We start from the raw sequence: 24538 nt of genomic DNA, 5'->3' as shown, positions 1-24538 counted from the left end.
GGCTGATGACTTGAAGGTTGGGTTGCTGACCTGAAGGTTGCCAGTTTGAATCTAACCCAGGGAGAGCACAGATGAGCTCCCTTTATCAGCTCCAGCTCCATGTGGGGACATGAGAGAAGCCTTCCACTAGGATAGTAAAAACATCAAAACATCCTGGAGTTCCCTGGGCAATGTCCTTGCAGATGGCCAATTCTCTCACACCAGAAGTGACTAGCAGTTTCTCAGATTACTCCTGACATGAAAGAAAATCAAGTAGAGCTGTATGTTCTGCTGAGTCTGCCTTGTATTAAATTCCTTTGAACCTGGTAGCTTCTTATGTTTTCTTGATGGTAGAATTTCCACAGAAAGGTAAATATTATTTTTACATATGGATAAGATCCATATGAAAACCTAAATATACCCCAAGAGTACCAAATCCCATCTGAACTAGAAAGCAAAGCAGAGTCAGGCATGGTTTGTATGGGGAACCACCATAGGAATACCATGTGCTCTTGGCTATATTTCAGAGGGGTAAATAGCAAAAAACAAACAAACAAACAAAAACCCCTCTTTGCTTATAAATATTCTATGAAATTCATTAGGGTCACTATAAGTCAACAGGAATATTGAAAATACATACTTGCATATGAGAGCTGACGTGGCGTAATGATTTGAATGTTGGACTATGACTCTGGAGATTGGGTTTCAAATCCCCATTCAGATGGAGAAACCTATTAGGATGCTTTGGGTGAGTCATATACTCTTGGCTTCAGAAAAAAGCAAAGACAAAGACAAAAAATACAAAACATGTCTGGTCCCAAACATTTTGGATAAGGGATAATCAACCTGTACTTTCTTCTTCTGAGAAGTCATCTCAGTCTGACCCACAGGATTCATGGTTTGAGAGCTCAGTGAATTTAGTAAAAATATGACTCACTGGCAAGATAATATATTTCTATATAAGATACAAAAGAGAGAGAAAACCTCTCAGCTGCAACTTCAAGTCCTGCATTTTTAATATATATAAAAAGTACCATCCAATGTTCTGGTCTGGTAGACTATTTTTGATTCACTTCACACAGTTTCCAGGGACAATCATTGCTAGTAGAAATCTCCGACATGTTGATTAGTCTATGTTAATTTGGATCATGCCGTGAACTTGGGTGGTTGGAATTTTATGCATAATCATGGTGCATTGTTGCTGATCTTCTACTTATCACTACACATGATTTATTTCACTTTGCTGTTGCTATGAGTCCAGTTCTTCTGGTAGCTTCTCCCCCTCCTTTCCCCAATATATTATGCAAAGAAAATTGAGCAGGAATTAGGATATTTTCTAACCTGCTGCGTCTTCAGAATTGAAGAGAGACAAAAAATTGCTTAGGTTTCCTTCTAAAAAGTCGGACGAACATGCCTGCCGAGATTGCGGCCTGTGATTTGGGAGAGCCTATGCCACTTTGCTAGATGCAAAGCAGGCAAAGTTTACAAAGGAACTGATTGCATCTTTATTTCCTTTTATCTGAGCAACTCGAGCCAAAGTTAAAAAAGACTAGCGAGAAGCACACTTTAATGGTTTTTAAAACAAAACAAAAATCTACCCCTGATCTCCTCAACAGATTGTCAGCAGCTTAGAACATAAGCTCAGGGAGCCGCAACGAAAGCATCTGGAATTTCCAGCATCCGAATATATACCTTAATAAGGGAGAGAGGCAATGGGTTCATTGACGAAAATGGGCCGCTCGGTCAGCAAAGTTTTACAGCTGAAGTTGCCCATTTAGTGGCACAGCTGGGCTGCTGACAAAAAAAGATAAGTATAGGTGAAAAGCAGAAAAGATGATGAAGATAGAATGTGATGATGGTGAAGCAAAGCAGGGTGAAATTCTATTTTGGTTTGTGCAGAATAAATCTCTGCATATGGAATTATACATCCCATAGAAGCATAGAGTTGAACTGAACTGCAAGAGCAATCCCTTGCACTTCAGGAACATACAGCTAAAACACTCCTGAGAGATGCTCATCCATCTTCTGTTTAAAGATCTCCAAAGATGAAGAGTTCACAACCCAGTGAGGGAGTTTTTCTACTCTGAAAGAGCCCTTACAGCCAAGAAGTTCTTCCTGTTTCTTGTCATGTACCTTGAATCTATCCATTCCCATCCTAATTTCTGGAGCAGTGGAAAATATAATTTCATCTTCTACATGACATCTCTTAAGATACTTAAGAATGGCTATAATCTCACATCTCATTCTTCTCTTCATCAAGTACTACATACCTCAAAGAAGAACATAACCCTGATGTTGGATGGTAATGTTCCACATATGAAGGCCCTGTTGCATGTGCAACTACATGCACAACCAAGACTGGAATCTTTTCCAACAAGAATAGTCCCATATGATGAATTGTTAATTGGCAAGGCACATAGTAAAAGCACTTTATTCACTGGTTTCCGATTTCCAGAAAAAGGAGGTCCAGCCTGTATAGTTAGTTGGTTAGTTGAATATAATGCTGTAGTTGCATTGTCTTCATCAGCCATCTCTTAAAATGCAGGAATTCCCACTGTGGTTGACTGATAGTATAGGAAAAGCATGCAGAAGAAACCTTCAGGGATGCTATGAGTAATACAGTGTGCTGAGTAACTTAACCTTTGCATGCATGAAAAACATTAATGATTTGTTTCGCTCCTGAATCCCAGCTGAGGATGATTGGTCTGTATACTGTTTGGATGTGAGCTGTTTTAGCAATGCAGCTTAAAAGCGGCATGCAATTTCTTGGGCCTTCCGGAATCAAACACTCCCATTAAAATAGTAACATTTAAATATTGCCATTAGTCTGAAATAATTATGAAGCAATGCTCCTTCCGGCCATTTTGGACAAGCGTAGCTCATGGTAATTTAGGGCTGTTAAGTCTTCCCATCTATGCTGTTCTTGGGTTCATTGTAGACCCCTCCCCCATATATATCTTTTAACATTCTTCAAAGTAAGGATGTTAATTGAAAAATGTGATTCAGGAAATGTGAAACAGAGATACAGGCACACATACCAATAATGCAAAACCCATTCCCTGATGAAGATGTATTGTGTAGCCTGGCACCAGTTTCAGACAAACGTATAAAGAGACACTCAAACTCTGTATCTGGATGTCAGCATGAATGTGTGGAAGCTACATAGTTGTTTTTGATAATCTCATGAATACTGTTGCCATTCAGAATGCAATGATATTGTTTTTATTCTTGAGCAGGATCCAGATGTTGGCTGAGATCCTGCAACTGGTTTGTCTTTCATACATCTCCACAAGTGGATTTATGCATTTATTGTGCTATGCAACCTTGTTTTGAATGGAAATGTTGCCCACCTAAATATGCCAATGAATGCACATTTCAAACACATGAACCTATCATGCCCATCTGGGTAGGCAATTGTACACAATTGGCAATGTCACCATAAGCACAATCTAACAAACTATAGTGGAGGATAAGATTACTTTCTCCCCATTCTATTGTTGAGTGATTTCAGCTTCCGCAAGAACTGTGGATTCAGAGCCCAGAGTGCCAAGTTCCATAGACCAAATGACATACAGATGGGTTGAAGGCCAAAAGATCAGAGGCATTTATTCATCTTGGCCAAAGCAGATGCCAGCAGAGTCTGCACTCTAAAGACTGATACAAGGCATTGAAGATGTAAATAAGCATTTATAGGAGTTTGACAGCAGTTTAAAACAAAGGGCTTTTGCCACCAACCATTTGCTAGCAGGCTGTGATGTGCAGTCTCCTGATGTCGGTGATTGCTTTCCAGATTTGGTAAGAATTTGAATAAACCATCATCGTTCCATTTAAAGTTTTATGGCTGTTTTCTTGGTGTGTGAAGGGGTGTGTGAAGGAAATAGACTCAAGGGGTGTGTGAAGGAAATAATGTGGGTAGAATGTGAGGCAATGTGTGCTAATAGCTAGGTTCCTGTTTGCCTGGAGTATGACAATGGGTCTTGGCTGTCTAAACAATGGGTAGCCAGGATGTTGGCATGGTCTGAATGGGTTCACATGGATTAGGTCTGGCTGGATGTTGGGTAACTTTCGTGACCTTGCAGACTGGATTTATTGTTAAGTTTATAAGGCCATTGTGAAGGGATTATGTCTCATGACTTGAAGAAATAATGAGATTTGCCCTAATGTATGTGTATGTAATTAATGCAACTTGGTGGTTTGAGGCTGAAGGTCATGTGAGAAAAGGTCTCACACATGTTCCATGTCTCAGTGATCTTGGGGACATAGTTATTGGGGCTTCAATAGCACAACAAGAAAACAACAGAATTGATAGCTGGATATTCTTTCAATCTTGGAAACAGGACAATATCCTTTTCTGCACTTGAGGCTATCTGGCTTTTGGGGTTGAAGAATAGACTGCATGGGACAAAGTGTCCTGTTCCTCATCTTAATATGCTTGCCATTTCATCCTGTATGGAGTCCCTTCCTGATTATATCTATACCATTTGTGTGTGTGTGTGTGTGTGTGTCTGTGTGTGTGTGTGTATGTGTGTGTATCCATATCTATGTAATGCTAAATATCAGAGGAGCCTCAGAAAAATTTGCTACTCAAGATCCTGCTAATATTGACATGACAGGTTAGGATAGGAGGAGCTTTGGAGCTGGGTGCAGACTACTGCCTGGATGCTATAGCGAGCTAGATTAAGGTCTGTGAGCTGTTGCCGAATCCTAACAAGATGGAGACTGTGCATTTATAGTTCCTGGTCCAAAAACTGGGTAAGAATCTGTCTTATAAGGAACTCCTGTGTAAGTTGTGGGCTCATCTTTGCCACAGTGGGTCCAAATATGGCTCAGAGTTCTTGGGAGCAAAAATCAGCTATGGTCTTTCTATGCAGAAAACACTTTGTGGCGTGTTTTCTGGGTTGAAGATTCATAAAACTTTCTGCAGAACCAGAAAGAGCAGCCACATGGATTAGATTTGCCTCCTCTCCCCATCACAGTGGTTTGAGATGACCACCTCATTCTTTCCCTCTGATGCTATCTACTCCTGTCCAGCCTGCTAGGCATCAATGCTGGTGGCATGAGGCTTTTTTGGACCCAGAGGTAGCATCCGCAAGACTGCCAAGGGAGCATCAGGCAGGATGTTAGCAGACAAATGGGGAGATTCCAAGACAATGGAAGTGAGGCACACCATAAAATGTCTTTGAAAATTATGCTTCTGTGCCACTTTGTCACGCTGATGGTTTAACAATGAAATTCAGCGCCCAGAGGGCCCTTATGTTCTTAAGACAGAAAACTGATGAAACGCGAAGTTCAAAGCACCTTCTCCGTCTTCCCTCTCCCCATTTTCCCCATTCTTCACAACTGTAATATTGGCTAATGGGTAAAGAGATAAAACACATATGATGTGACACAGTCTTACCTAGAACGATTCCTTCAGGAGCACTTGGCCTTTTCGTAATGAGACTGCCACTTGCGATAATCAGATTTGGAAAGACGGTTTATTTATTTGTTTATTTATTAGAGGGCATAATTGTTTAACTTAATTTAGAGACAGCCTGGTTGACAGGAAACAGTGAGAATAAGAAATCATGAGGAACTCTTCCTGCCTTTGTTCTTTTTGACTCCCAGAAGGTCTTTTCCACTTTCGTCTGGGGAGAAAGATACTTAAAACGACGAGCATTTCAGTAAACAAGCACCCATCCCCAGGCATTCATTTTCTCTGTTAGTGCCATAAATGCAAAAGCAAACCATAATTTCCCTGGTGTGGACACCCTGTAAGGAGAGATCCAAAGGGAACTTTTGGAAGGAAGTAGAGCATAAAAACCTCTGCCTATTAGCTAAAATTAAGCATTGGTCCTATTACTTTGCGGCCCATGGATGCCATCATTCATCATAAAGAGCTTAGCCCAAATATACACTGAAATTCCTGACCTGAATCTTATTGTTAGTCCCAAATTGGGTAAAGCTATAAAATCAGTGGAATTTACCTACATGTTGATTTACGATTCAAGAATTGAATAGATAGGGCTACTTGAGTTCTGATAGAATTCAGGTCTCAGGTTTCTAAGAAAGGGCAAGGAATGTGTTAATGTTGTGTATCTTCAAGTCATTCCCAACTTATGGAGACCCTAAGAAAAAGTATGAAGGTTTTTTGGGCAAATCTTTGTTCACAAAGGGTTTCACATTGCCTTCTTCTGAGGCTAAAAGAGTATGATTTATCCAAGGGCATCCACTGGGTTTCCATAGCCATGCAGGCACTCAGATCCTGGTCTCTAGCATCATAGTAAAATTCTCAAACCACTATGCCACAATGACTCTTGGAGAAATGTGTTAGGTTCATACTTTTATATGAGGTTGTCTAAAGGTGCATCTGGGTTGCAGAATTAATTCAGCTTGAAACCACTTTGATGGCTGAAAGCAAGGACCTGAGGAGCCTTATAACCAAGTTTAAAGAAGAAAGTGCGAAAGTTGGGTTGCAGTTAAACATCAAGAAAACCAGGACTATGGCAACCAGACTGATTGATAACTTGCAAATAGAGGGAGAAAACATTGAGGCAATGACAGACTTTGTATTTCTATGTGCAAAGATTACTGCAGACGCAGATTGCAGCCAGGAAGTCAGAAGACGTTTCCTTCTTGGGAGGAGAACAATGGCCAACCTCGATAAAATAGTGAAGAGTAGAGACATCACACTGGCAATGAGGGTTTGCATAGTTAATGCAATTGTGTTCCCCTTAGTAACCTATGGATGCGAGAGCTGGACCATAAGGAAGGCAAAGGAAGAGAGACACTTTTGAAATGTGATGTTGGAGGAAAATCCTGAAAGTGCCTTGGACAGCGAGAAGATCCAACCACTCCATACTCTGGGAGATAGTGCCCAGCTGCTTGCTGAAGGGAAGGATATTGGAGGCAAAGGTGAAGTACTTTTAATGGAGCAGCTCTTGAATATTTTATTTAAAAACCCTAAAAATCCCTTACCTAGATGACCCTTACTCAAAAATCTTGTTTTTCCATGAAAGTGTTGACAGGACATGTTCTGCCTGACATTTGCTCTTTGCTCACAATATAAGGTCATGCAAATTGCAGTAATGATTTGGCTGCTGGATGATGCATACATGGGATGAACTATGAACATGTCACCTGAGGATAGTGGAGCAAACTATGGACACTTCACCTGATGTGATGAGTAATGAGTTATATAAGTTACAAGGCAACTACGCATGTCCAAAAGGATTATAATAGTCACCATTGTCAGTTAGCTTTCTGCGCATGCTTCTGTAAAATTGTATAAATTGAAAAGCCACTACAGGCAAGGTGTGGCATTGCGTTTTCTGGGTATTAGCTAACATTGTCACCTGCTCTTGGCCAAAAGTAAACTATCTTGAAGACAACTTCTGCTGTCAGTCTGCTTTCTTCACCTATGTCCAAATGAAATTCCACAACACTTTGGACACATAAGGAGAAGACAAGAAAGCTTGGAGAAGATAATGATTCTGGGGAAAATGGAAGGAAAAAGGAAGAGGAGCAAGATGGATGGATGGTATCCTTGAAGTGACTGGCTTGACCTTGAGGGAACTGGGGGTGGCAATGGCTAATAAGGAACTCTGGCCTGGAATGGTCCATGAGGTCACAAAGAGTCGGAAGCGATTGAATGAATAAACAACAACAACAACAACAACACTTTAACTATAATGACTCAAGGGTGTGGAATCATAGGGATTGTAATTTTGCAAGGTCTTGAACATTCTCTGCCCATGAGTGTTGGGATTCTCACCAAACTGCAAATCACAGGATTTCATAACACTGAGCTATGACAGTTAAGGTGGTGTCAAACTGTATTAATTCTGCAGTGTAGATGCACCCTCAGATACCTCCTCGCACAACTGTTTAGTTCAGAAAGACAGAATGTATTTTCATCTCATTCCTCCCAAAATGGATATGCTGGTGGCAAATGAGAATTGGTCATGTTGTTTCCCTTGTTTCTTCATCTTGATTTAGATGCACATTTATCTAAATAGGGTTTTTTTCTCCTGAAGTTATTGTTCTGTGTGGGAACAAAAAAAAATCTTTCTGTTAAGAAATCTAATTATATGTTTGAATTATTGAACTTTTTTAGTAAACAAATTCTCCCTCCCCCCACCCCGAATCTGTTCATTGTGAGTCTTTTGTCAACAAAGCAAATATGGGTTTTATATTTCTAAGCCCTAGAACCACCAAATTCTAATTGCCAGCTTCATTATACAGAAAAGTATAAGTGTAACAATCAAGGGCCTTATTACACATTCATAATTGAGTTTCATTGCGACTTATGAAAACATAAACTGCCTTAAACACACTTGCAGAAAATGTCACATCATCAAATCAACACTTTTATTATACAGAAGTAATTGTGTTTGAAGACACCCAACATATGTTGTTGAAACCGTCATGATACAATGAAATCCATACGGGTTCAAATATGATTGAGAGGTCTTGGCAGGCATGGAATGGCAAAAATTTGCAACCATTTGCATGAAATTAAACTCTGTTCTCGTAGAAATGAGAACTTCAAGCACTATAGATGAACCTTTGCTGAGAGTAACTGTTGGAAGCAAAGAGACATTCATGCTTGCATAAAGTAATTGGCAGGAGTGGAAACAGATTATCCTTCTCTGTGTATTTTTTAAGGCCATAGACTTAAGTCATTCTCTGTTACTATAATTTCCCACTCCTTCAAGAAGTTGAAGTTACTTCTGTTATGGTTGAGCCTTCGGGCTCCGGTAATAGAAGAAGGGGTCATAAGACTCCTCGAGAGTCAGACTCTTTCGAGGAGCGTGAAAGAAAACGGCTCCGGGATTTGTTTACAGACCCGACAGATGAGGACTCATTTGAGGGTTTTTCTGAGGGTTTGGAGGAAGAGATGGCCAGCTCGGAGGAGGACGACATGGAATGGACTCGTGTGAGGGAGGATTTGGGTGTTGGGGAAACAGGCAATGAAAGCATGGGAGGTGATTGGCGGGTTGCAGGATCAGACCCATGGACTGGCTGGAGGGATGGAGCGGGATCCACAGCTGGGGATGCTGTGGGGCGTAGTCAAAGGTGCTTAAGCTCTGATGAGGATGATGATGTTGGGGCACCTGGAATTGGGATGGCAGCTGACAGCGATGATGAGCTTGAACTGGGATAAATTGGGATTTGGGACCAATGTCTAATTGCGTTGGGCAAGGTAATCTGGACGGACGCTTGGGCTTTTGTTGGGGAACTTCCTGAAGACGGGTGTGATTCGTTACTGGATACGTAAGTTTACCAAGGACACTGGGCATCGACGGCGGGAGGAACTGTGCGGGGTTTTTCTCTGTGCAACTTGTGTTTAATCTCTATAGCTTGGACCTCCGTCGTCTTTTTGACAGGCAATATCTACTCGCACTGGATTGACGCTGGACTGACTGACTTCGATTCCGGATTATCCCTTCTGCTGGCTATCGGTGAGACCTTTGGATTTCTAGACGACTACGCTTGGCTATTGACCTCTGGACCGGATTGGGACACTGCTGACTGCCGTTACCCTGACTGCTGTGCCTGGACCTGGATATCGTTGGCCGCTGAACCTTAAACTGAATCCTGACTACGACCACGCTTTTCGTTCGCTGCAGGAAGGAATAAACAAGCCTGGTTTATTCTCCTGCTGTTTCTGAGTAGCAGAGAGGAATCTGCTACCAGTCTGTTGTTCACATTCTGACTCCTGTTGATCCTCTTTTGTTTGCATTGTTTGCCAGGCTGAAGTAAGCACTTTTGATTTAATCCGGATTATACTTCTGTTTAACCCGGTTTATCCCTTTGAACCGTTTTAGCTCAAACTGAGCTGTTTTTTGTTACTTATCACACTGAAGTCAAGTGTTTGCCCTGTTCTTTGTTTCCTACGGGCGTTTTTAGTTCTGTAACCTCAATAAACTGAGTTTTGTTTTACTCGCTGGCGTTCTGTCTGTGACAACTTCCTTACTTCTCTTTGTCTGGGAAGGAAGAAGCCATGTAGCTTCAACCCAATAAAGGTAACTAGTGATCAGTGTTTTACAGGGTGCAAAAAACAATATGGCTGCTAGACTGTTATTAAGTCAACATTTTAAAAGACACATATCACTGGACTGAGAAGAATTAAACTGGCTTCTAATTTGCTTCTGAGCCTAATTCAAGGCTCTGGTCTTCATCTATGAAGACCTTGATACCAGGATAGTTGTAAGACCATTTATTTATTTATAGTATTTATATCCCACCCTTCTCACCCCAAAGGGGACTCAGAGTGGATTACAATGCACATATACATGGCAAACATTCAGTGCTATTAGACAAACGACATATAGACAGATACAGAGGCAATTTAACATTTTCCAGCTCCCATCTTCATGAGGGTATGCTCAATTCCGGCCACAGGGGAAGCTGCTGCTTCATCGTCCACTTGTGACACTGAGTCCTTGATGGTAGTACTTCTTCATTCTTTTCCGCATGTTGCTGGCATTTTTATGATGTCATAAATTAGTTAAATTAGCCTCCCCGCATAAAGCGGCACCAAGAATTTTCTACTCAACAGATGCAACTGTTTTTCGAGCTGCTTGGGTCAACAGTGAGCTAGGCTATTAATGGTCAGGAGCTCAATCTGACCTGGGTTTCAATCCCATGACTTCTCGGTCAGTAGTGATTTATTGCAGCTGGCTCCTAACCAGCTGCATCATAGCCTGACCCTTGCCCATATGAGTCTACGCAAATCTAAGATCATGACTGGGGGCCCAGATCATTCTCTCACCATTGCCAGTGAGGGTTGGGAACATGTGACAGGGCTTTCACTATAGTGAGACCGTGCCATTTTACATGGCTTGACATTCAGAGTGTTTTCTTAAACTGTTTTTCCAATGTTTACCTGATTTTACAACTGTTTTAAAGAGTAGATTGGACTGTTTTGAATGGATTTTTAGTCATTAAATTTTTAATAAAAAGGGTGCTACCATTTGTGCATTGAGAAATGAACAATCATTGCCTTCAGTAAAGAAATACAAAGCTTACTCCATATATATGAACCAACATTTAGGTACTCTTGCAACCAAGAATGTTCCAATATCATCACTAGTGGATGTAGAGAGTGATAACCACAGCAGAAGCCGTGGTTACCTTTACCAGCTTGCGGGATTGATTCCTGCCATATAATCCACTCCATACACTCAGGGACGTTTACTTCAATCGGCCAGGACTAGATTAGCAATGGTCACTCAAAGGACCTTTTCATCAGCTATCCGTATACTGTAGAATAACCTACTGGATGAGATTCAGCAGTTGAACATGCTATTCAAATTTTAAAAAGGACACATTAAAAACCTTTATCTTCCATCAGGCCAACTCTGTTGGTTCAAAATGATGAAGTGTAAAATGACATTTTTAAAGTTTATGTATGAATGGTTTTAATATGCAGTGGTTTGAGATTTAATCTGATGTTTACAATCTTTGTGTTTCAAATGGTTTTATGTGTGTTTTAGTTATCAACTGTATTTCAATCTATGTTTTATCCTGCTGCGAGCCTTGTGGATAAGTGGGTAAAGAAGAATTATAATAATAGAATCATAGAATTGGATGAGATATTGTTTATTCCTCCCATATTTGCATATTTTGTCTTCTGACCCTTGGACAAAGAGCTCATCACCATGAAATTTCATAGCTACTCTCTTATTGGAACATAGAAGTCTTGTTTTTCTTTCCTCAGGGACCTTAGTGATTTGTGGCTGATTGCTTCTTTTCTCTGTCAACAGCTCTGACCATCAGAAGGTTCTTCCTAATGCTAACAACAACAACAACAACAACAACAACATAGCTCTTTCTATCACAAGCTCATATTGTACTAGTTCTGCTGCACTCTGCTTTATACAAGTCACATGTATCCCTTTATTCCAACCTGCCTTTGATGTGAGGATATGATCAACCTTCTTCATACCTTCCAGGCTTCATTTATGCAAGGAGAGAAGCAACTCTGAGCTCAACAGAATGAAGAATGTCACCAGAAGGAATAAAATGAGTTTCAAAGCCCGACATGTAAAAGTTTGTATCAATGCAAACAAGCCTGTGTTGTGGAAGAGTATAAGATGAAATACAGAATAGATAATATGTGACTTGATGGCAGTTCATGAGGAAGAAGTCAATGAGTTATGCCATAGACAAGTTGAATATGAGCCAGCAGTGGGACAGTTCAGTGTGTTTTTCTAATGCAGTGGTTCTCAACCTGTGGGTCCCCAGGTGTTTTGCCCTCCAACTCCTAGAAATCCCAGCCAGTTTACCAGATGATAGGATTTCTGGGAGTTGAAGGCCAAAACATCTGGGGATCCACAGGTTGAGAACCACTGCTCTAATGTAAGTCTACACGCATGTTCTTAGGCAGTGGTTGTACTACATGATCCTTCCATTGAACACTTGTTGTATGCAAACAAATGTTCATTTGCCTATGCACTTGCTTATTGTTGCACTAAAAAAACTCTGTTATGGAGTCCTGCCACCGCCCTCTGAACTATAGCAAACTCTGGTAGGGATATGTTTCTTGATTAATTTTCTTCTACAAGGACATTATAAGTAACTTCAGCTATTGTCTTCCTGCTGAAATGAAGTATTTGACAATTATGCAGTTTTTGAAGACTATTCATACCTTAAGACTTTTTCTGTACAAAATTCTTGATCATCCAAAAACAGATATTCCAAAAATATGAAAATACAACATTTCAGGAAGTAGGCCTGGTCTACAAAAATACTTTTCTCTCTGTCCTGAAGGCACTACACAATACTTTTGCATGCAGAAAATGATTTATCTATGCAGAAAATTATGTACTTTGGACTTGTGTTTATGCAAAATTTGCACAGGTTTTTTGCGAGTGCAGAAAACAGCATTTCTACCCAAAAGGGAATATTTCTAGACAGAAATGCTTTTTTATGAACAGAAAACGTTGTTTTCCATGCAGAAAATTATCCTACCTGTGAAATTTGTACACAGAAATCTTAACTTTCGATTGTTCTCTTCAGCTCAAAATTCTCTTTTTCAGAATTTCTTGACAATGTGTTGTTGAAGGCTTTCATGGCCGGGATCACAGGGTTGTTGTATGTCTTTTGGGCTGTGTGGCCATGTTCTAGAAGTATTCTCTCCCGATGTTTCGACCACATCTATGTCAGGCATTCTCAGAGGTTGTGAGGTATGGAGAAACATTTACCAAATATTTTTGAAAAGACATTTCATCCCTGCTTTCTACTACAGAATCCAAATAAAATAAAATAAATCTCAACCAAATTTTAGATTCCTAGACTTGTACCAGAACTGTTAAAGTTCTATCAAAGTGTTATCAAACTATTGCAACCAAGGTCCCACCTACACTGCCATATATTGCAGTTTGAAACTGCGTTATATGGCAGTGTAGATGCGGACTGTGATACACTCTTGGTTATTCTTTAACTTTGAATCATATTTTCACATAACATAAAATGTTGATGGCTTCAAAGGGCAGCTGAGATCAAGGGGTTCTTTATATCCAAACCTGAATCTATTGCTGCAGTTCTGAAGTTTTGGATCACTTCATCCTCATGAGAGAATATGTATGACCTTTATATCTTTTTGGGAGAGAAACCTTTCCCAGTCCTGATGCAGCTCCATCACTTATGCATTATAGACTTTCGACTCAATTGCAGTATAATCTCATAGGAATTTAGTATGCATCCTTTATATAAAAGAGTATGTGTACCCTCCGCAGAGAACATCAAAAGGTGGTTAATAGAGATGTTAAATTATTATTGGTTAAAAGAAGCCCAATGCCTTGGAGCAATCAGGTTCTTCTCTTTCCTCTCTGTGCTTCATATACTGTATATAATAATGTATACAATTAATGGCTTGCATGCATCAGTATCTTAAACATATCTCTCCAAAGTCAGCTTGGATGTTCAAGGCACTGTTGTATAAAACATGGGGAGAAGAGCAGAAATGTCATGCTAGGGCAAATTACAAACACCAGCAAAGAGTTGATGGATAAGTGGCAGAGGTGCACTGTTTGCTTCGGCAATAGCTTTAAAGTTCAAAGTACAATCTTCAGAGAGATGTATTAGTCTATACTGGAGGGAGGAGCTGGGAAGAATGTGTCTGGATTTTCAAGCACAGGAGTCTTCTTGTTGCCAGGGTCAGGTTAGAGCTGAGGATGGCCTTGCATTAATCCAGTCCTTTAGACCCCAGAGGCCAGAGATGATGGAGACAGAAAAAAGGAAATTGTTCCTTGCCTTGGTCCTATTCTCTGATCTTGACTGACTGCAGGAAAGAGGAAAGATGGACAATAGGTGTGGCAACATTAGCTGACATGTGTTGTCGAAGGCTTTCATGGCCGGGATCACAGGATTGTTGTATGTTTTCCGGGCTGTATGGCCATGTTCCAGAAGTATTCTCTCCTGACACATCTATGGCAGGCATCCTCAGAGGTTGTGAGGTATGGAGAAACTAAGCAAGGAAGGTTTATATATATCTGTGGAAAGTCCAGGGTGAGAGAAGAACTCTTTGTCAGTTGGAGGCCAGTGTGAATGTTGTAGTTAATCACCTTACATTTGCTTCTGTCGGGATGCCTCCACACTGTACAATTAATACAGTGTGACACTCCTTTAACTGTTCTGACTCAATGCTACATAATTGTGGCACCTATAGTTTGGTGGTAAACATGCCCACTTTGGCACAGAACCTTGTAAAACTACCACTCCCATAGTTGCATAGCATTGAGGCATGGCACTTAAAGTAATGCCAAATTGCATTGATTCTGCATTATTGATGCACCATTAGTGAATTAAACACTGGTTCTGGTGATGGAGAAAATGACTTTTCTTGTATGAAACTGCCATTCTGGAACTTTTCCACAATCACAGATACTGGGATTATAATGTCTTCATGATTAGAAAGGAGAACAAGCCCTATGAGGAGCAGCTTAAGGAGTGGCGTAAATTGCTGAGCATGTTTAGCCTGCAGAAGAGAAGGCTGAGAGGAGACATGATGAGGGCCATGTATCAATATGTGAGGGGAAATCATAGGGAGGAGGGAGAAAGCTTGTTTTCTGCTCCCCTGGAGCAATGGCTTCAAACTACAGGAAAGGAGATTCCACCTGAACATCAGGAAGAACTTTCTGACTGTGAGAGCTGTTCAGCACTGGAACTCTCTGCCCCGGACTGTGGTGGAGGCTCCTTCTTTGAAGGCTTTGAATCAGAATCTGGATTGGCCATCTGTCGGGGATGCTTTGAATGCGATTTTCCTGCTTCTTGGCAAAATGGGGTTGGACTGGATGGCCCACGAGGTCTCTTCCAACTCTAGGATTCTATGATTCTATGTAGATGATTTTTTAAAAATGCTTTTTTCAGAGGAACATCAGTATTTTAGCAAAGTTGGAAGACAATTGATATCTGTTCAGCCATGGAAAACTCAGATTCAGACAAAGGCAACAGCAACTGCTCTCTGAATACAAATCTTTCCCTAAGCAGCTAATGTTAACTTTGTCTTAGGCTTACATAAATCAGAAACAACTTGGAGGCATTCACAACATGAGAATTGAACTAGCAATGGAGTTGTGGCCACCAAATTCCTTTCTAGACTGTTTCTCGGAATGAGGATACCTGAAATCTTTAAAGGAGTTGACACAATGTAAGGAAAGGACAGAAAGTGGGGGAAAACATCCATCTCTGAAACTGTTTTGTCCCTTCTACTGCATTTCATAGAATCATAGAATCATAGAATAGTAGAGTTGGAAGAGACCACATGGGCCATCCAGTCCAACCCCCTGCTAAGAAGCAGGAAATCGCATTCAAAGCACCCCCGACAGATGGCCATCCAGCCTCTGCTTAAAAGCCTCCAAGGAAGGAGCCTCCACCACGGCCCCGGGGAGAGAGTTCCACTGTCGAACAGCTCTCACAGTGAGGAAGTTCTTCCTGATGTTCAAGTGGAATCTCCTTTCCTGTAGTTTGAAGATTTATCGCTATTTGCCTCCAATTCTCTCCCAACTCCAAATCCAGAGGAATCCTAGCGGGAAAGAACAAAGGATTTCCCTTGGAATTGTTATCTTTGGGGCCATTCCAGGAACTACACTGATTATTTTTCTGTTTTGTTTTTTTTTTAACACATGAGCTATCCTTGATTTTAATTAATTTTGTTTTTAAATGGATTGTATTGTTTTAACAATTGTTTTTGTTTGATTTTAACAGTTCTGAGGGTTTTTTTTATAATGAAAAAGATGTTCTGCTTTGAGGTCTCTTTTTAAGAGAGATAAAGTGGGTAGAAGGAAGAAGAAGAAGAAGAAGAAGAAGAAGAAGAAGAAGAAGAAGAAGAAGAAGAAGAAGAAGGAGAAGGAGAAAGATGATCATCTACTTCCAATTTTTTTTTCATGTCTGGAGTGACTTGAGAAACTGCAAGTTGCTTCTGGTGTGAGAGAATTGGCCATCTGCAAGGATGTTACCCAGGGGATGCCCAGAAGTATTGATGTTTTGCCATCCTTGTGGAAGGTTTCTCTCATGTCCCGCACATGGAGCTAGAGCTGACAGAGAGAACTTATCCATGCTCTCCCCCGATTCCAAGGTCAGGACAGCAACCCAACCTTCAGGTCAGCAGTCGTGTCAGCACTAGGGGTTAACCCATTGCACCACCGGGGACTCCTTTCAAAGTGAGAAGCAATAATAGCTCAAAGTGAATCATATTCATGTATGATTAAGGAGAAGATGAGTGAAAACCAAAATGTGCAGAAATAAAGATATCTGTCAGCTCTCCATTTCTCCAAAAGGAACACACATCCCTTTCCAAGAAGTAATATTTATTACCAGGATTATTAAAGACCCTTCAACATGTAAAAACTACACATCACACAAGTCATAACTTTCTGTTCCTAAAGAATTATGAATATCTGTTCGAAATGTGAAATCCCAGCATGGGACCATTTCTTTTCTTCCTTTTTCCCCTATTAAGTTTCTATTTAAAGCTATCTTATTTTATTTACATCCTGTATTAATTCTTAACCTACTTCAGTCAGACAGCGAAATGTGATTCTCAATAATTCATCAGCTCCATCCAATTCACATTAATCAATTTGTTACTTTGGCAGCAAAAGGGTTAATTTTGACTATATATTTTTATTTTATATATAATAAAAAGCTCCCATTCAACATGTTATTTTCATACATTTAGTACGTACTGTTGAAGCCTTACTTAGTGTTATTACGTAGGTAACTCTGCTTCCCTCGCTAACATGAGAATATTGAAACCCTACTTGCCTATCTTAAATAATAGATTAGTATTAATATCTGTCTTCATTCCTTCTAATTGTTCCAAAATCTTCAGTATGTGATCCTTTGAAATGCATATGATTTTTTTTCCTGCTTCTCTATCTCTTCTTTCTCCTTTTAGCCAGCATTTTAGAAAGACCGGGTATTGTAAGCCCACCATATATGGAAATGATCTACCTTCTTCAGTACCAACAACTAAAAGACGTAATCCATCAAATTCCTAAATAAATCTCATAAAGAACGTACATTAATTTCCTTTTAGAGCAATGTGCAGGCTAATGGCCTATAATATTTATTATCCTTTGTGCGTATAATAATCTATACAATGTGTATAGGAAACTTTGCTGTTACCATCCCTATGTTTCCATATTCGACTAGGAAACTCTTGCCTAAATCTGATTATTTGTTCCATCTTGGGTAAACCCATTTCATCAGTTACTGAATAGCAAGTCAACACTTACATAAATCCCATTGATTCTTGATTGCTCCACTCTAGTCAAGCATACCAATAGGACTTACAGACTTATCTTTTTAAATCCTTAATCTAATTGGAGAAAGACACGTTCTGTGCTCTTTTAAAAGAAAAAAAAAATATTTCAACTAAGTTTTTCTTATTTGTACCTACTGCTGTTTTCAGGAGGGTTCGAGCAGCTTTAGGCATCTGGTAATAATGTACTAGGTCATTCACAAGAGCCAGTTTGGAATGAGAAAAACGGGAGAAGGAAGAGTGGGGAGGGAAGGAAGAGAAGGAAGATCACAGAATAATAAAATCATAGAACTGGAAGAGACCATGTGCCATCCAGTCCAAACACATTCTGTCAAGAAGCAGGAAATCGCATTCAAAGCACCCCCGACAGATGGCCATCCAGCCTCTGCTTAAAAGCCTCCAAAGAAGGAGCCTCCACCACACAGAGAGTTCCACTGCTGAACAGCTCTCGCAGTGAGAAAGTTCTTCCTAAAGTTCAGGTGGAATCTCCTTTCCTGTAGTTTGAAGCCATTGTTCCATTGCGTCCTAGTCTCCAGGACAGCAGAAAACAAGCTTGCTCCCTCCTCCCTATGACTTCCCTTCACGTATTTGTACATGGCTATCATGTCTCCTCTCAGCCTTCTCTTCTGCAGGCTAAACATGCCCAGCTCTTTAAGCCTCTCCTCATAGGGCTTGTTCTCCAGACCCTTGATCATTTTAGTTGCCCTCCTTTGGACACATTCCAGCTTGTCAACATCTCCCTTAAACTGTGGTGCCCAGAATTGGACACAGTGTGATTCCAGGTGTGGTCTGACCAAGGCGGAATAGAGGGGGAGCATGACTTTCCTGGATCTAGATGTTATACCACTATTTATGCAGGCTAGAATCCCATTGGCATTTTTAGCTGCTGCATCACATTGTTGACTCATGTTCATTTTCCCATCCACAAGGACTCCAAGATCTTTTCCATACGTCCTGCTGTCGAGCCAGGCATTGTCCCCCATTCTGTATCTTTGCATTTCGTTTTTTCTGCCTAAGTGGAGTATCTTGCATTAGTCCTTGTTGAACTTCATTTTGTTAGTTTCGGCCCATCTCTCTAATCTGTTGAATCAACAGATTCCATGAAGGATCAGGGAAGCTGAAAAAGACCACAAGGGATATCCATTCCAACCCCCTGCCATGCAGGAATCACACAATCAAAGCATTTCCAACAGACAACCAGGCAGCTTTTGTTTTAGAACCTCCAGGCAATGAGACTGTATCAGACTTCAAGGCAGCATATTACATTGTCCGATAGCTCTTGCCATCAGGAAAGTATTCCTCATATATAAGTGGATTCTCTTTTCCATTGCCTCATGCCCTAGTTTCTGAAGCAGCAGAAAACGAGCAGGCTCTATTTTTCATATGAAATCATTTCAAATATTTAAACATCCTTTTTAACCTTCTCTTCTCCAAGCTAAACATATTCAGCTCCCTCATCCCTTGGTGAGATTGCAGCCTCGAGTACTTGTATTATTGGACTGAGTACAGTGGATCTTTGATATCCAAAGATCCACTGGCCCGGGCTGTGGCACGGGCTGGTGAGCAGCCAGCCAGCTGCAGCCAGCTGCAACAAATCACTCTGACCAAGAGGTCATGAGTTCGAGGCCAGCTCGGAGCCTATGTTTGTCTTTTCTTTGTTCTATGTTAAAGACATTGAATGTTTGCCTTATATGTGTAATGTGATCCACCCTGAGTCCCCTTCGGGGTGAGAAGGGCGGAATATAAATACTGTAAATAAATAAATAAATAAATAAATAAATAAATAAATAAATCCACTATGGTTTGGTTGTAGGAACCCACATGGGGATCCATGGAAACAAATCAGGAGGTCTGTGAGCTTAAATTGAATATACACACACATATATAGTATTGTATTTATTTTGTTGTAGCATGACTTCAGTGCAATGGATAACTCCCTGCATGAATTTTGGTAAGGACAGCAGAGAATGACACTTTGAACAGATGTTGTACCATGTTCAGTTATCTCAGGCATTGTCAAACTTTGATCCCCAGTTATTTTGGACTTCAACTATCATAATTCCTAAAAGTCAGTAGGTTGTTATGAATTGTAGGAGTTCAAGTCTAAAATACCTGGAGGGCTGAAGTTTGACCACACCTAGGTTATCAGGCATTGAGATTGTGATAAAGTTGTGAAACATAACTTTGAATAAGTCTACATTTTAATTTAAAGACATGCTGATATCACCATGTGTCATAAAATTATCTACTGCTTCATTCTGAGAAGAGGTCTGTAGTTTTCACCTGACTGGCAAAGTGGTCTGTGGAACAAAAAAGGTTAAGAATCCCTGCATCATATGAAATGGTGCAGAGAAATAATATTCCTGATATAAAATGGCAAAAGAAAGACTGTTTAAAATATTTCCAAGCCACGGAAATCTGAATTCATGGGTGCAGAATCTGTGTATAGAGGAGGCCAACTGGACTTGCTGACAGATGGAAGATTCTTCAGTTTGGGTCTGTATGAAATGATATCTTTTTCAAAGCTAACATCCGTTCTTCACCCAAAAGCAAAATGTAAACTGAATTGGAGTGTGTGTGTGTGTCCTCAGAAGGATGTTCTTAAGGATGTCACACCAGAAATGTGCTATTTTAAGCACTATGTGCGGACATGTTTTGACCCCAACTCCTACTTTCTGCAACATTATGTATAGATGGGCCTTTGCAGCAGGCACATCTCCATTAGCACTCTATTACCATGCCTCTGTGCCCACTAGTTAAGAGCTCTAGCATTGCTTCTTTGCAGAACGATGTCCCTATTAAGATATAGATTAGCTATCGTTGAAGAAACATCCATAGGTATTTTGATTTGACCTTACTGTGTGACTCTGCTCAAAGCATCAGTTAAACAAGGCCAAATTAAGCCAAAACAAATTGGTGTTCAGGCAGAAAATAAAACTCTCCATAACTGTTTAGCAAATGGCAAATTAAAGCAGAGCAAAAACATGAACTAAATAAGATCAGCTTGTAGCTTTCCCATTTTTCTCATTCTGTAACTTAGTTGAGAGATAGGGGAAGTGTGTCTTGGGAATCTTAGCATAATAATAATAATAATAATAATAATAATAATAATACCCCCCCCCCCCCCCCCGCAGGTGCCACCTTGATGTGGTGGGGTAAAAAGCAGTAAAGAACCTGCTTTGATTGAAGTCAAAAATCAGAAACTCCTCAAAGCACAGCAGACAAAGAATCAGTACAAGAAAGCCACACTACAAACTAGAGCTGACAACTGGCACAACAAAACATTACATGGAAAGTTCCTTGACAAAATTGAAGGAAAAGCTGACAAGGAGAAGACCTGGCTCTGGCTCACAAATGGGACCCTGAAGAAGGAGACAGAAGGCCTGATCCTTGCAGCCCAGGAGCAAGACATCAGGACAAAGGCAATTAAGGCCAAGATCGAAAAATCAGCTGATGACCCAAAATGCAGACTGTGCAAGGAAACCGATGAAACCATTGATCATATCCTCAGCTGCTGTAAGAAAATCGCACAGACAGACTACAAACAGAGGCACAACTATGTGGCCCAAATGATTCATTGGAACTTATGCCTCAAGTACCACCTCCCTGCAGTAAAGAACTAGTGGGATCACAAACCTGCAAAAGTATTGGGAAATGAGCACGCAAAGATACTGTGGGACTTCCGGATCCAGACTGACAAAGTTCTGGAACACAACACACCAGACATCACAGTTGTGGAAAAAAAAAGGTTTGGATCATTGATGTTGCCATCCCAGGTGACAGTCACATTGACAAAAAACAACAGGAAAAACTCAGCCGCTATCAGGACCTCAAGATTGAACTTCAAAGACTCTGGCAGAAACCAGTGCAGGTGGTCCCGGTGGTGATGGGCACATTGGGTGCCGTGCCAAAAGATCTCAGCCGGCAATTGGAAACAATAGACATTGACAAAATTACGATCTGCCAACTGCAAAAGGCCACCCTACTGGGATCTGCACACATCATCCGAAAATACATCACATAGTCCTAGACACTTGGGAAGTATTCGACTTGTGATTTTGTGATACGAAATCCAACATATCTAACTTGTTTGCTGTGTCATAATAAAATAATAATAATAATTGTGAGGTTTTCTGGCATTGTATATTTCTGCTGCTTCTGAGTCTGTTCATTTGTATTTTGATTCCGTAGCCCACTTGTCAATGGAGGTCCAGAATCGGCAGCATCCACCGCTGTCCTTTTTATCCTGGGCGACAACTGAGCCAGTATAGAATTTGTTTTGGTTTGATTCTCCATAATGCTAATGGGTTAGGTGCTCTTAGTTCCACTCCTCAGCTGAGACCTCTCTGGCTTGGTTGGACCTGCTGATAGTTACACTACCGCCAGCACAGCTCTCAGCATCATTGGAACAGTTAAGCCCCCCACCATGACAAGGTGGCACCTTGACGAAAAACAACAGGAAAAACTCAGCCACTATCAGGACCTCAAGACTAAACTTCAAAGACTCTGGCAGAAACCAGTACAGGTGGTCCATGTGATGATGGGCACACTGGGTGCTGTGCCAAAAGATCTCATCTGGCATTTGGAAACAATAGACATTGACAAAATTACGATCTGCCAACTGCAAAAGGCCACCCTACTGGGATCTGCGCACATCATCCGAAAATACATCACACAGTCCTAGACATTTGGGAAGTGTTCGACTTGTGATTTTGTGATACGAAATCCAGCATATTTATTTATTTATTTATTTATTTATTTACATCACTTTTACCCCGCCTTTCTCTCCGAGGAGACTCAAAGCGGCTTGTTTGCTATGTCATAATAATAATAATAATTTGATTTATTTCCCAGCTCTACAAGAGGTCCTGCAGAAGGACTTGATTATTTATTGGCAGTGGGTGAAGTTCCACCAGCTTCCTTATGGAGTGGATCCATGGGATAACAGCTGCTTCTTCTTTAGCTCCAAGGTGGCAACTGGATGATGCTGGGGTTCAATCCTACCTCTATACCCTTTTGAATCTAAGTATTATAGACTCTGTGCTCAGTGCCCCTGTGTGGCAAGCTATTTGAACTGCAGCTGGCAGCTTCTTAGGACTTTATCACAGCAGACTGCAGTCTAGTTAGTTAAGAGAACTGAAACATCATGAGATAGGTATGTTCATTATCACATGTCTCCACAATAGCACTACTGCATTGGTTTGCTGATCCATGTTTCCCCATTTTCTCTTCTGTGCTGCCTCCAAACATGACTTTTTATTCTATACCTTACTTGGCATGGATTGCAGTTTTTTCTTTTCCTTTTTTACTGAGTGGTTACAATACTATTTTAAAAAGGAATATCAAATTAATTTGGGGGCACAATCTGTTTGGGATAGCGAAGGAGAGTGAGGAGAGGAGGAAAGGAGGAGAATCGTGCCAAATGGCAACCGATGACTGACCACAAACCAAAACGTCAGCAGAAAAGACCTATTGCACTGAAGTAAGTAATGTGAAACAGGGCTATCAGGAGGCATGGATCAGTTTAACTTTCAGTGAAAAGGAGTGCTATATTCATGGAAGGAAGGCAAATCAGCAGGTGGATGCACTCATATTCAGCTCCCCATTCCTTAAGTGCAGTGGGTCCCTGGTATCCAGTATCAAGGACCTACTGATAGTGTTGTGACTGCGCCTTTGGGGATTATGGTTGATGGTGATGGAATTCGAAGAGGAAGAAAAAACCCTCGTGATGAGGGTTCACTGGAGGAGTTGCGCAGGAAGCGACTTAGAGAGCTATATGGGGGATCTTCTGAGGAAGATTCAGATGGGGAGATGGATGCTGAGGAACAGGTGGTGGCTGGGGAAGCGGGCACTGAATGGGCACAGCCACCAGAGATGTCTGGGGATTTGGGGCCTATGGATACTTCTGAACCTGGGGTTTCTGCAGGAGCTGATCCCAATTGGGATGCTTGGAGAAGGGAGGATGGTTCTTTAAGTGTTCATGGGGCTAAGTGTGGGCAGGATGATTGGGACTCTGACGAATTGCTAGGTACTCCAGATCCACGAGCTCTAGCTGTGTGGAGTTCAGACTCTGAGTAGATTTGGGACACCTGGTGTTTGGGTGTGAGTGTTTGGTCACCCAGGAGGAAGGGGAATAAAATGGGAATGTTTGGCCACTGCACTTTGCGTGTGGCAAGGTGTTGCTGAGGCGCCATTGGGATCTCTGTGTTTCCATGAAGACTGGACTTGGACTATGATTTGAATCTGCTGATATCACCTAGCTTGGCTCTCGCTGTGTCTTATCGTGGACCTGTTTTGGATGACTGCACCCTCTTCGGACTTTGGATTGAATTTGACCTGGCTTCTGTCTACACCCTCTGACTGACGGCTACTCCCGGCTTCTGACTATTGGTTTGTCTTTCGGAATTTCTGCTGCCTCCTGACCTGACCTTGGATTCTTCTGACGACGGCTATTCATCATCCCTTTGAGGCTTTCGGCTTATCTGCACCGTGGAAGCAGCTTTATTGCTTTTCTAGTTTGTTTATTTTCCAGCAATTAACTCTATTTGTTTTCCAAAGCTGAATTGAAGCGTTATTTAGTTTTTTATTGAATGCTAGCATGGGAAATTAGCGTGGCTCGTTTTTGAGTTATTATTGTCCAATCTACTCTCAAAACACTGAAAAGTGAAGTGTTTCAAGGATATTTCCTGTGTTTATGTTATTTTCTGGCTTATCTTCGGAATAAACTCTGTTTTGTATGTTAACTGGCGTCTGACTCTTGACAAATAGCTTCTGGCAACAATTGCAACTAACTTGCTACAATCCCAG

The sequence above is a fragment of the Anolis carolinensis genome, chromosome 2 (assembly GCF_035594765.1).
Source record: "Anolis carolinensis isolate JA03-04 chromosome 2, rAnoCar3.1.pri, whole genome shotgun sequence".
Classification (NCBI taxonomy): domain Eukaryota; kingdom Metazoa; phylum Chordata; class Lepidosauria; order Squamata; family Dactyloidae; genus Anolis; species Anolis carolinensis.
Note: the sequence above shows the minus strand (reverse complement) of the source record.